This window comes from Petaurus breviceps, unplaced genomic scaffold, assembly GCF_028583685.1.
Source record: "Petaurus breviceps papuanus isolate PSGF00001 unplaced genomic scaffold, PetGlider_PUasm1.0 125, whole genome shotgun sequence".
Lineage (NCBI taxonomy): Eukaryota > Metazoa > Chordata > Mammalia > Diprotodontia > Petauridae > Petaurus > Petaurus breviceps.
The window spans coordinates 7,075,938-7,090,328 of NW_027185653.1; the positions used below are offsets into that span (position 1 = coordinate 7,075,938).

At 34.6% G+C, this 14,391-nt stretch overlaps 1 protein-coding gene across 1 annotated transcript in view; it reads right to left on the reverse strand.

Moving 5' to 3' along the window:
* The window catches only part of LINGO2 (leucine rich repeat and Ig domain containing 2), a 1,702,561-nt gene that overhangs the window by 492,932 nt on the left and 1,195,238 nt on the right, over positions 1 to 14,391 (reverse strand). The window contains exon 7 of the mRNA XM_069090544.1: positions 13,406 to 13,438. The gene's annotated coding sequence lies outside the window, so the exon portion shown is untranslated. The remainder of the gene's footprint in view (positions 1 to 13,405; positions 13,439 to 14,391) is intronic.

Here is a 14,391-nt window from a genome sequence, read left to right on the forward strand (position 1 = left end):
ATATATATATATATATATATATATATATATATATATATATATATATACACACACACACACACATACATATATACACGAACATATATATATACACATATATGTGTATGTATAGGAGGGGGTATGTGTATATAAATACATATTTGAGTGTGTGTATATGTGTGTACATGTATACATACACAGAGGGCATAGGATCAGTTGAAAATTAAGGGTTAATATCTAAAAAATAAAATTAACAAGTGAGAGGGGACGATATTGGGAGGAGAAAGGGAGAGATAGAATAGGGTAAATTATCTCATATAAAAGAGGCAAGAGAAAACTGTTACAGTGGAGAGGAAGAATAGGATGGTGAAAGGGAATGGGTCAACTTTACTCTCATTGGATTTGGCTTAAGGAGGGAATAACATACACACTGAATTCGGTATTTTACCCTCCAGGAAAGTAGGGGGGAAGGGGATAAGAGGGGGGATGATAGAAGGGAAGGCAGATTGGAGGAGAAGGTAGTTAGAAGCAAACACTTTTGAAAAGGGACAGGGTCAAAGGAGAAAATTGAATAAGTGGGGGTGGGATAGGATGGAGGAAAATACAGTTAGTCTTTCACAATATAACTGCTATGGAAACGTTTTGTGTAACTACACATGTACAACCTATATTGAACTGCTTGTTTTCCCAGTGGGGGTACCTAAGGAGGGAAGAAGGGAAAGAATATGGAAATCAAAGTTTTAAAAACAAATATAAAAAAAAGGTTTTTTTTTCATGCAACTGGGAAATAAGATATACAGGCACTGGGCTATAGAAATCCATCTTGCCATGCTAGAAAGTTAAGGGGGAGGACAGTAGAAGATATAAGAGAGAATAGATTAGGGGAAACAGTATTCAGTAGGCTCACTCTCTTGGGGTAGGCGGTAGGGGAAAGATGGGGAGAAAATTTGTAACTCAAAATTTTGAAAAAATGCATGTTGAAAACTAAAAATAAATAAATGAATCAATTTTTAAAAGGGATAGGGTCAAAAGAGAAAATGGAATAAGTGGATGGTGAGATTGGATGGGGGGGGATATAGTTAGCCTTTCCCAACATGACTATTATGGAAATGTTTTGCATAACTACACATGTATAACTTATTTTGAATTGCTTGCCTTCTCAATGAGGGTGGGAGAGGAGGGCAGAAGGGAGAGAATTTATAACCCAGAGTATTAAAAAAAATTGTTTTCACATGCAACTGGGAAATAAGAGAAATGGGCAATGGGGTAGAGAAAGCTATCTGCGTGTGTAAGAAAACAAGGCGGAAGGGGATAAAAGGGATGGTGTGATAGAAGAGAGAGCAGACTGGAGTAAGAGGTAATCAGAATGTATTCCATCTTGGGTGGAGGAGATGGGAAAGACAGGTAGAAAATTTGGAAGTCCAAATCTTGTGGAAATGAATGTTGAAAACTAAAAATAATTTAATTAATTTAAGAATAAAAAAAAAAACAACAAAATTTCTAGTATTAGCTAACTAGCTAGGAAGAAAATAGTCATGCATTAATATTTTTAAAATATTTAAAGGTATTAATTCTTAATATTTTTGCCGATAATTTTGAAGAATTGCTCAATGAGTTGATCATGTATGAGACATTGGAGAGTAATGCAGAAACAGCCCTAGAATTAGAATAGATCCAAGTTTTGGTTGCAGTTCTATTTACAAGTCCTGTGTCTTTGGGCAAGCTCAACCATGGTTAGCTTTCCCATCATTCAAGTGGTGTATATATTCGCTTAGCCTTTCAGAGGGCTCTTACACTTTTGAGGTGGTTGGGAAACCTCTTTTTGATAATAGGTTATTTTTCTTTTTATTCCCTGCTTTTTCTTTCTTTCCATCCTCTCCTTCTGCTCCCTCCCCCATACATACATACTTTAGGTAGAAAAGTATAGATATTTAGTCAAATTTTTGTTAATAACACGGACAAAATGTCAAAAACCTTGCAGACAGCATAATCAGCTGTATGACTGACTGCACTGACAATGTGCTAAGATTATTGCTTGAAAACAAAACCCCAACAATTTTCTTCAAAGTGATCCATTGGTGAATCGTAAACTTGCGAAAGGTGTTCACAGTGTATTTGATCTGTTTCTCTTCTAGAGTCACCAAGGAGCCAAATACCGGGGTGTGATGCTCAAGGGCAGCTAGTGATTCAATGAACAGAGTATTGGGCCTGGACTCAAGAAGATTTTAGCTCCAATTCAGTGTTAGACATTTCCTAACTATATAACCCTGGGCAAGCTGCTTAATCACTGTCTCCCTCAGTTTCCTGTATTGCAATATGAGGATGATAACTGATCCGATTTCCTAGGATTGCTGTCAGGATCAAATGAAATATCTGTCAAGTTCTTTGCATGGTGCCTAGTACTTAATTTAATAATGCTGGCTTCCTTCCTTCTTTCCAACCAAGAGAGGAACATAGGTCAAACTAGATTTAGGGAATTTAAACTGGATAATAATAAATACAAACTGTAGTCTAGGTTTGTAGTAGTCATTTCTGATATATTTGCATGTTTGTTGGTGTTCTTCAGCAGTTTCAGTCATGTCTGATTCCTTGCGAGACCATTGAGGTTTTCTTGGCCAAGTGTGGTTTACCAATTTCTTCTTCAGACCATTTTGCTGATGAGGAAACCAAGACAAACAGGATTAAGTGATTTGCCTGGGATCCCACAGCTATTAAATATCTGAGACCAGATCTGAACCCATGAAGATGGCTCTTCCTGACTCCACTTCTCTCCTGAGTGTCCCTTGCATGTTTGTACTGAGTTAGAAATTTTGCTCCATGTCTCAGAGCGTGAATATCTTCTCCTCCCTTCTTAAGCACAATTATCTGTTCATTCAATGGGGTTTAACCAGTCAAGTGTCACATTCTTAGATTCCAAGTTGCTGACTGGGGAGGTGATTGAGTTGTGTCTCTAATTAAAAGTCATCAGGGAATTTTGAAAGTAGTGATGGAACATGACTCTGTTTAACTTTTTTTCTGTTACTTAGGCAGAGTAGCACAATGCAAAGTGCATTTGATTTGGAGCCAGAGGTGATGGGGTCCATCCACATTCTCCCTCCGCAAGCTCTACCTATCTGTTTTGAGCAAACCACAACTCCTGTGGGCCTCAGTTCCCTTATCTATAAAACAGAAAGACTGCATTGAATGACCTATAGATTCCAATACAGCTCCACTTCTGTGATTCTATGTTGCTAAACATGAATTCAACTGGGAACAAGGGCTGAGGGAGTAAATAACTGATTTTTTTAATGAACAAACAAAACTTAATGATAGGTGAAAATGCTAGGGCCAAAGACCTTTGAAAAGGAACTAAAATTTCCTGAAAGCTCTATAATATCAGCAAAGTGTAAGGCTCATCTCAAATCCTTTATATTTAATTCACAGGGTAGTTATGAAGATCCAAGAAATGAAAACATGTAAAGTGATTTGTTACTATAATATCTGTGTATGTGTCATGTATTCTGATAGGGACAAAAATTATATTTGGACAGATAAAAACAAATAATACATTAAAATGCTTACCGGATTGCAATAGATATCTGGTTAATAATCATGAATCAGAATCTTATTTGTGATATATATATATATATTCACACACATATACATATGTATATATACTTTTACACATATACATAGATGTGTACATGCATATGTTTATATGTACATGTATATGTATATACGTGTGTATATATATTTTATGGGTATTTTCTTCTTAGGCAAGTAATCAACAACCATTTATTAAGTACATATGATGTTCCAGGCATTGGGTTAATAAAGACACAAATTCAACAGTCCTTATTTATAAGGAGCTTATATTCTATTTAGTTTATTATGTAACATTATCTTTCCTATGTAGTTTATGTTCTTTTTATTTCCCCTATAGTTCCTGAGGGATTGCTGTTGAATTTTTTCTTGAGAATATCTTCAAATGCTTATACTTGCTGCCTTTGTCTGGGAGGAGTATGCTGATTGGTTCAGCCCAAAAACTGAATTCTCAGCAAACACTTACCCTGATCAGGAGTTTCAGCTGTAAAAGTATATTCTGCACATATTAGGACAAAACTTTATGATATTTCTATGCGTTTGTGCTATCCTTCATATATAAAAATTATGGTAATGCCCAGTGTGGCATGCATTTTGAATATTTTTTCCATTTAGATGTGAACATTGCATTCATGTACTATCCATTCTTTCCTTCTCTGTTTCTGTAACAACAAATCTAGCTTATATTGTTGACTCACATTTGTGAGTCAGTCGGCCAGGTTTTAAAGTACAAGACTTGGAACAGAATTTTTTTTTCTCTATGGAATGCTAACTGGCAGATAAAAAATTGAACCCATGATGAAGAGAAGGAAAATTAGCACCCAGGGAAAGAGATAATAGATTCTGGAGAAGTGTGGCAAGGTGAAACAAGGTGGGAGGATTTTATTATATGAAATGATTTAATCTTATGCCTTGCAAATACAGTTTACTACAGTCATTAGTCACAACATTTAGGCAAGGGCGATAACAAAAAGAAGACAAAATGCTGTGAAATGTCTTTCAAGGAAATTTGAAGGACAAGTTGAATTTACATAGGGCCTTCAAGGTGTTTACTATGCTTGTGTTTCTGAGCACATTGTATGAATATCAAAAGTACAAATCATCCCTAGGAGAGAATGTGAAAGCTTTGGAAGATCACATTTCTGTTATCTAAGGTTTCTTCGAGAATGAACTCGTTTTTGTAATAGTGGGAGAAATGCTTAAAGGAGGAAACAAAGAGAAAAAGGAATGTGAAGAGGCTGAAATCAGTTCTCATTTATGTCAGAAGTGGAACAAGATGCTGAGGAAGAAGGGAAAATGAAAGCTCACTTAACATTTGGAACTATGTAATCAACATAAGGCTCTTCCTGTAAAGGAAGGAACTGTGGGAAACAGATTCTTATGTGGTAAGTAATAATAGTTTTAACTTACAGGTCCACATTATTAATGATAATTGTGGCATCTACAGTGCTATTCGATGAGAGAACATCAAATAATATTCACAAGAAAAGATTGGTGGTGACTGGTAACTTCTTATTGATGGCATCTCAGGCATCTATTTTTTCTATGCAAACTTTAGCTTTTTAAAAAACATTTCTGATCTGTGGAATAGATTAGGTACATGAGACAGTAGTCAATGACTATAGTAACTTACTGTTTGATAAACCCAAAGACTCCAGCTTCTGGGATCAGAACTCACTATTTCACAAAAACTGATAGGAAAACTGGAAAATAGTATGGCAGAAACTGGGCATAGACTTCTTACACTGTATACCAAAATAAAGTCTTTAATAAGTGCACTATGTAAATATAAAGGCTGACCCTGTAATAAGCATTCTCAGAGAGCAAGGAATAGTTTTCCTGCCAGATTTATGGAGAAGGGAAAAATTTATGACCAAACAAGAGATAGAGAGCATTACAAAATGGATAACTTTGATTATATTATACTGAAAAGATTTTGTACAAATACAGTGAATGTAGCCAAGATTAGGAGGGAAGTGGAAAATTGGGAATCTTTACAACCGATGTTTCTGATAAAGGCCTCATTACTAAAATATATAGGGAACTGAGTCAAATTTATAAGGATACAAGTCATTCCACAACTAATAAATGGTCAAAGGAAATGAACAGACGGTTTTCAGAAGAAGAAATGAAAAATATCTATAAACATATGAAAAAATACTCTAAATCACTATTGATTAGAGAAATGCAAATCAAAACAACCCTGAGGTACCACATCTCACCAGTAAGGTGGGCTAAGATCACACAACAGGAAGTTAATAAATGCTGGAGAGATTGTGGAAAAATTAGAACACTAATGCATTGTTGGTGGAGTTGTGAAGTGATACGACCATTCTGGAAAGCAATTTGGAACTATTCCCAAAGGGCATACCCAAAATGTGCATACCCTTTGACACAGCAATACTACTTCTATAGCTGTATGGCAAAGACATCTTACAGGTGGGAAAAGAACCAATATGTACAAAAATATTTATAGAAGCTCTTTTTGTGGTGGTAAAAATTTGGAAATGCCTATCAGTTGGGGAATGGCTAAACAAGCTATGGTATATGATTAATATACCACGATACTATTGTATCTGAATACTATTGTACAGACTTCATAATAATCTGGAGAGACTTTTGTAAACTGATACTGAGTTAGGAGAGAAGAACTAGGAGAACTTTGTACACAATTACAGACCCATAGTATCTGTGATGATTAGCTTTGATAGACTGAATTTCTCTCAGCAATGCAAGGTTCTAAGACAACTACAAGGGGCTCATGATGGACAGGGCTATCCATATCCAGAGAATGAAACACAGAGTCTGAATTCAGATTGAAACCAACTACTTGCTTTCTCTCTTTTTTGTTTTGTTTTGTTCCTTCTTTTTCATTGTTTATTACTTTGGTTATAATTCTTCTTTACAAATTGACTAATGTTTAGTGTGAAGATGTTTGTAGAACCTATATTGGATTATATATGCTGCCATGGGAGGGGGGAGGTGGCAGTAGAAAGAGGGGGAAAATTTGGAACTCAAGGGATTATGGAACTGAGTCTTATAAATTAAAAGTAAATAAATAAATTTAAAAAAAGAAAAGAAAAATTAAAAAAAACCATTTCTTTCCCACTACCTCCCTCTCTCAGTTGAAATAAAAATGTCTATTCCAGCATTTCTTGTGGCAAAATAATATTCCAATACATTTGTATTCTACATTTTATTTAGTTATCTCAAGTACCTATCTGTTGACCACAAAGAAAAAAAATGTTATCCTCTCAGTTCTGAAAAGTATAAATTATAAAATTATAAATCATAAAATTAAGGAGAGTTCCTAAAATGTCCAAAGTTAATACATCATTCCTTTCAGGTGGAATTCATGTGGGAACAAATGCTACCAAAAGAATCCTAGAAAACTTTTGTAAGGATTATGCACTCATGAGATTCATATTTAAGAAGACCGTGCTTTCATCACTACTGAAAGTCAGATTATGCAAAAGAGATAAGCAGACTTGGGAAGTTTACAATTACAAACAAGTGGGATTTGTAGATAATGACCTAAAATATAGGAATGATTGACATTTTGTAAGAGAATGTTGTTCAGTTGTTTTAATCATTCCTGTTTAACTCTTTGTGACCACATTTGAGATGCTCTTGGCAAAATATTGGAGTGGTTTGTCATTTTCTTCTCTAGCTCATTTTACCAAAGAGGAAACTGAGTCAAACAGTTAAGTGACTTGCCAAGGGTCACATAGCTAAACTTGAATTCAAGAAGATAAGTATTCCTAATTATGGGTCCCTCATTCTATCTACTGTGCCATCTAGCTCTCCTGCATGTTTTCCAAATGATAGATAACAAAAACACATTTAATTAGAATTTTTAAAAAAGGCTAAATAAGATTTTACATCGAAGATAATGTAAAGAGAAAAAAAAAACTACCAATATAGATTTGACAAAACTGGTACCACGAAAAGGAATAGGCAGGGAAAAAAAAACAGAATAGAAAGTCAATATTTATTGAGAGATAATATGTGAGAAAAAAATCATAAACCCCACACCCTCCTGTGTTTACAAATGTCCCAAGGACAGGTGATAAATGGAGAGAACTAGAAATTATTTTTGAAGGTCTCAAATTTGACTTCATAGAAATCAGTGAAACTGGGCACTGTGACCAGACTTCAGCCTCTAGAATGGTATGCCTTTCTTAGTGAAGTAAGAGTAGAAGAGTGTGTGTAATATAATGGTGGGTTTCTTATTGAAAAAAAAAAAGAGGAAGCAAAGCTAAAACTCATAATACACTCTCTTCTCATATAGAAATATAGGATCCTGAGGAGGAAAATACAATGAAAAACTTTGGGGTGAGGATTAATGGATTTAGAAATAGAAAAGTTGCCAGTGGGGCCATCAGATATGCCATATGACAGAATGAACTATCTAGGAGATGGGTTGCACACTCTCCAGAAATACTGAGATTGCAGCTGGGATTGATCATCTTCTATGTCTTACATTCCAATTCACAAAACTCACACCAAGAAATTGAGGGGGATCACCTGCTGTAACTGGGAATGTTGAGTGACATTTGCTGAGGTGTGACCCTTTCACACAGCATGGGGAGTTTTTAGTCTTTCTTCTTTCACTCATAGCTTTCCTAGAAATGATATCCTGGTGTCAGCACCTCCTGGAGCCTTCCCAGGGCTTTCATATTTTTCTGCATTGGCTGGTGTTGTCACAGAGCCTTGTTTTTCATCTACAGCCTGGCTTTCTCTTCTATAATGAATCACCAAATGCACTGACGATATCCAAGACTGGATGTCCTGCTGGCATTTTAGACTCAACCTATCCAATTCAATAAACTCCAATAAACCTTTATTAAAAGCTTCCTATCAACCACACCCTGGGGATATAGTTAGTAAAAAGAAAGATAACTCCTGCTCTCAAGGAGTTTATAATCTAAAAGGGACATACCTAAATAGAACTGAATTATCTTTAATTTTTTTTTATTTTTTTGCTTTTTGGAGGGGGAAGGGCAGGTCAATTGGAGTTAGGTGACTTGCTCATGGTCACACAGCTAGTAAGTGTTAAGTCCCTGAGGCTGGATTTGAACTCAGGTCCTCCTGACTAGGTATGGCGCTCTATTCACTGCCACCTAGCTGCCCCCTGAATTATCTTTTAACTCAAACTTCTCTTCTAAACTTCTCTATTGCTGTTGACACTTAACACTTGTGAGCTGTGTGACCTTGGGCATGTCACTTAACCTCAGTTGCCTTGCCTTTCCCTCTCCAAAAAGCAAAAATAACAACAAAAAAACAATAACAGTAACTACTGTAAGTTATATAATGAAGATATACCAAATAAGTTCATTTTGTAGGGCCTCTATGCTATTACATGAAATCATTAATGCTAAGGGAATATAAATTTATTGGAGGTTATTTTCTAATAAGAATTTGTCACACTTAAATGACATCTCTTATTCTGCCTCTTAGGAGTACTTTCTATCCTCTATTTCCATTTGCTTTTTTCTCTGTGCTGTTTTTCAAATGACTTGCAGGATCAAATGAGTGCTGGGGTCAAAATGATAGCAATCCTCCAAAGCTGACATCAAGAAGGACTGCTGCAGTGCTTGACAAACAGAACCCCTTTCTACTTGTTTAATATCTCAGAACTGATTCTGCATAGGCACCTGCCCTTCTCTGCAGCTCTCTCATCCTTTTTATTAGAGGTCTGACAACATTATCTGACTGACTGCTTGGTTATAGATTGTGTTCACTCTTAAAATGTGAAAAGACAGAAATGTTCCTGAAGATACAAACTTAGCTATTTTTGCATGAGTGAGTAACCTGTGGCTTTGAAGCCACATGTGACTCTCGAGGTCCTCAAGTGTGACCCGTTGATGGAATCCAAACTTCCCAGAACAAATTCCCTTAATAAAAGGATTTGTTTTATAAAACTTGAACTCAGTCAAAAGGATGGACTGAAAGACCTAGAAAGCCACATGTGGCCTCAAGACCACAGGTCTTCCACATCCCCATAATTCCCCACAATTCAAGGAGTATTACTTTGGCAAAGTAAGAATCTAGTGCCTAGAATGTTACTTTGCCAAAGTAATTCTCCTTGAATTTTTTTTTAATATTTCAAGAGAAAATGGGATTGCCCTCTCTTTGTAAATATTTTGCATCACAAATATCTAGCTTTGAGAATGGCCTACTGAGACACACTATTTTGATTATAGAACATCCTTGCTTTAAGAATAACTTAATTACATAAAGCATTTAAACATTGATGAAGTGTTTCACTATATATTATCTCACTTAAACCTCAAAACAGAGGTGGGGACCAAACAGATCTCCAGTTTATAATATGAGGCAACTGAAGCTAAGAAATATAAAATTTCTTACTCATGATTACAAAGATATTGAGTATCATAAGCAGGATCTGAGTGCAGCTTCTCCTGAATCAAATTCTAACACTCAGTGGATAGAGTGCCAGGTCTGGAGTCAGGAAGACCTCAGTCCAAATGTGGCCTCACCCACTTATTTGCTATGATTGGGCAGCCAAGCAATTTACTTAACCCCTTCTTACCTCAGTTTCATCATTTATAAAATGCAGATAATAGCTTTCACCTTCTAGGGCTGTTGTAAGGATCAAATGAGATAATAAATATAATGGTCTTAGCATAGTGTCCAGCATGTAGTAAGTGCTATATAAAAGTTATTATTATTAACCTCTGTTGCTTCTAGCTAAGTAAGCCTTGGTAGAAGAAATAGTCCCGGATTAATGAAGTGGTTTTGTTTCAATCATGTGTTTGACATCAGTTGTTTGAAATTCTCAATATATCTAGAATATGTTTTTTACATAGAATGGCATATGAGATGAGATTGCAAAATCTATGTCACCTTTCATATTAGTGAAATAAAATGTTAAGTATTATAGTAATTAACTATGTAATAATTTCTATGTGAAAATGAGTTTGAAATTCTAGTTTAGGATTCCAGAAAAAAGAAAAAAAAACATGTTCCATCTTCCCTAAGGTACTACCATTCCTATTGAACTAGATGTAAAATAGAGATTAAATTATATAATAAAAATATTCTTTGCATGGCATTAGCTTTGACTTTCCTCTATGTGTAGAATTAATTTCCTCTTCCTATATGTCTCTGTGCATGCTTCAAGATTCAGTTCAGTGTTTACTCCAGTAATTAATGTTCTCTTGATCCTCATATTACCTTGTCTTTGTTTATCTGCATTATATTTTATTGCTGAATAGAATACGATATTCTTGAGTCCCTAGAATGTTTTAAATTTTGTCTTTGCACACTTCATACATATAGTTATGCCTTACATATAGTATGTATTTAGTAGTAGTATTTAGTAAATGTTTAATTAATTTATTCAATCAGTATTGCATTTAGTCAATGTTTCTTGTTAAAAGCAGTTGGGGTAAGTTTCAGAAAATAATCAATTTGGCATCCTGGCTTCTATTACATTTCTAAAATCAAGCTCAGTTTTTTTTTTCCTTTCTTCCCTGAAGTTTGATGTATTGAAGCAACAATGGTCCTGATAGTTTCTATTATTGTCCTCTAATGGCAGTTATATTCCATAGGGTGGGATCTTTTCATACCAAAAATATATACAAATGTGACCTAGTCACAAGAAACATATTGTACTTAACAAGAATATGAGAAAACACACACACACACACACACACACACACACACACACACACACACACCCGAGCCCAAACACACAAAGGAAAGGAACCATATGTTGATGAAAGAGAAAATCCATAATTTTCTTTATTCTCTCTTTACTTGCTCAACTGTATACACTTTTCTGGTTAGGTTAACAGTAAACATTACTTTCTTAGCTCACATTTCTCACTTAGGAAGGACATGCCTTCAAAATTAACATTTTCCTTCCCCCTATATCTCTAAATATATCACAAAAATCCATGGTATTCCAGAGTAGGAAGACCTGTGATGTGGCGTCTATAGTCTTTGATAGCCCTCATGAAGTGCAGCAGTTGCATAAAACAGAACAGCTTGATGAGAGGAGGCAAAAACAGTTTCCATGTCACAATACAGGTCAGCTTTTTTTTTTTTAATTTGAAGAAAAGCACTAGGGAAATTTACCTCAACCAGTTCAAAGGCAAGCTCAAAGGACAGTCATAGTCTTTTGAATATGTTAGATAGCAGTTAAACTGAAATATGCAGGGGAAAGAGTAGAGGGCAAAGTAGATGTGTAAAAACAGAATAGGTCAAAGAAGAATTCAAAGAATAGACTTGATTTTAGTTGGAGTTATTTGGAGTGCTATTATTCTCTGTTAAATACTGGTTGAGAGCAAGAATTTCTTAAGATCTGGCTAAAATAATTACTGAAAAGTTGAAAAAAAAGCTCCTTAATTATTGAATGAGAAACCAGACTGAGAAGGGCACTATTGCCACTCTTCAAGGGAGAGGCTTATTAATCACAGCACTTACAGCAGATGATGGATAGGATAGCACGTGACTCTGATATTGCAAAGATTATTATGATCTTAAGAATGCTTTTGTTAATGAGAAAGTTAAGAGAAAGAAACTGAAGTTTAAGAGTATTGGGTTCAAGAATAATTGGATCATCAGCATTAATATAATCTTCCTCTTAGGTAATCCAACACAAAACTTTATATCATGTAATTATGGTGATGCTTGCATATGATGAAATATTTATGTCAATATTTTTCAAATTGCACTGTTGTCTTTTATCCTTTTTTTTTGATACTGCCTTTCCTTTACCACTGACCCATCAATTATAACAAAATCAGTTAAGTAAAACTGAATGACATGGTATCACTATATGGAACATTCCATTCCTGTAACCCTTCACCTTTCTACCTAGATGAGGGATGTATGTTTCCTTATCTATTCCCCAAGATAGAAATTAGTGTTTATAATATTAATACCATTATTGCAAATCAGTATAGGTCAGAGCAATATTAAACAAGATGTTCTTATATAATTTGGGGAAAAACTTCACATATCCCTTTAATATACAGTAAGAAGTAATTCAGACCAACCTCTTTTCCTTCTGACATATTTCCACCATTAGAGGTACACTTTTGAGTTAAGGAATTGTCCAGAGATAAATAATGTTAAAAATTCTTCTATGCTAAGTGGAAAGGTAAATATGGATCTATTGTTATCCATTCTCATATTAACTTCACTTCATCAGAAAACAGCTGAAATGAAGAGTCAGAACAGACAGACCAGAGTAGAAAGACCAAATATCTGGTTAGGAAAAGGGTCAAACTTTTTAAAAAGGCAATTAAGTGGAAGAACATTCAAGACAATAGCTTGTTGTTACTTACTATATAACTCTGAATAGTTAAATGAATGACAAAAGAAATATTTTTATTATCTTCCACTCTTGCCTAGGGATGACCCTAAACTCTCTCCCTCCCTCTCTCTCTCTCTCTCTCTCTCTCTCTCTCTCTCTCTCTCTCTCTCTCTCTCTCTCACACACACACACACACACACACACATACTAATCTACTCTGTTATACAAGCATCCACTTACTCTACAATCTTCTGCAACCTTTGTTTCTGTTTCAAACATTCTACTCAACTGCTCTCTCCAAAATCACCAGTGATATCTTATTAACCAAGTTGAGTATTTTTTTGTTTCCATCTTCCTAGATGTTTTATAGCTTTTAACACTATTAGATTGAGCAAAATCATTTAACCTGCTTTAGTTTCCTATCATTAAAATGAGGAAATCAGAATTCCAATTTAATCCTATGGTATCATAGTGTCTCCAAAAAATACTTATGTAGTTACTAATATGCTCATTTTATATTTGGTTATAGATTTTCATAATGTGAAATATACAAACCTTGCAACTTGCATTCAGATTTACTCACTTTACCTAAAAAAGAAAAATAAAAAGAGGAAATTTAAATAGAAAAGAATCTAAAAAATAATGCCAGTAAAAGGGTAGCTTATGATCTAGTTTATGATTATATTAAGAAGAATTTAATTATAAAAATCACCCTAGACTTAATTTAACAAGCATGATCCAAGTAGCTATTATATAAGGTCTTCCACGGCTAGGTAGTTTTATATATATAATATTCATGTTTTGCAATAAATATTAAAATGTATTTTGAATTGAAGATTGTGGATCACAAATTATGAATACCATAAGATTGAGATATTACAAAGAGGAAGAATAGTCAATGAAGTTAAAAATCAGCCAGATTAAAATATATAAAAGTTTTGTACTGAATGTATATATTTTATACACACACACAAACATATATATGTGCTACTAGGAGTAAGATAACTTTAACTGTCTGCCTTTATTACTTGGGGATAAATTCTGAGGGCTTTGTTATTCATTTAATGTTCTTTACCTCAATTTAAGAAAGGTATTGGAACACAAGGTTTCTTATTACGATTACTTTCTTCCTTTCCCTTCATCCAAAATAATTTCCTCTGTCATGGAAATAGTGATAATTATGTTGTTTATGACAACTGCTCTACATTCCTTATGGAAATTATGTTGGTGAATATTCAAATAGTATACTACTTTTCTCATGGAAATTATAATTATGATAATGCAGTATTACCCAACCAATGTTTTCTAGTCATTGTTTTCTTTGACGATTTGGGCATGTGGGAGGAAACATGCTGTTAGCTAACCTAAATTGTATTTCAGTCTGTCCCTACAACTCTAACTTTTGTTATGTGTTAGGCTTAAGCAAGAACTCACTGTCAGAATCTATTTTTCACCAGGTTTAGCATTATGGACAAAATCAAACAATCTTCATGACCAAAATGTATACTGATGTTCAGAAATTCCCTGATTTTAAAACAAAT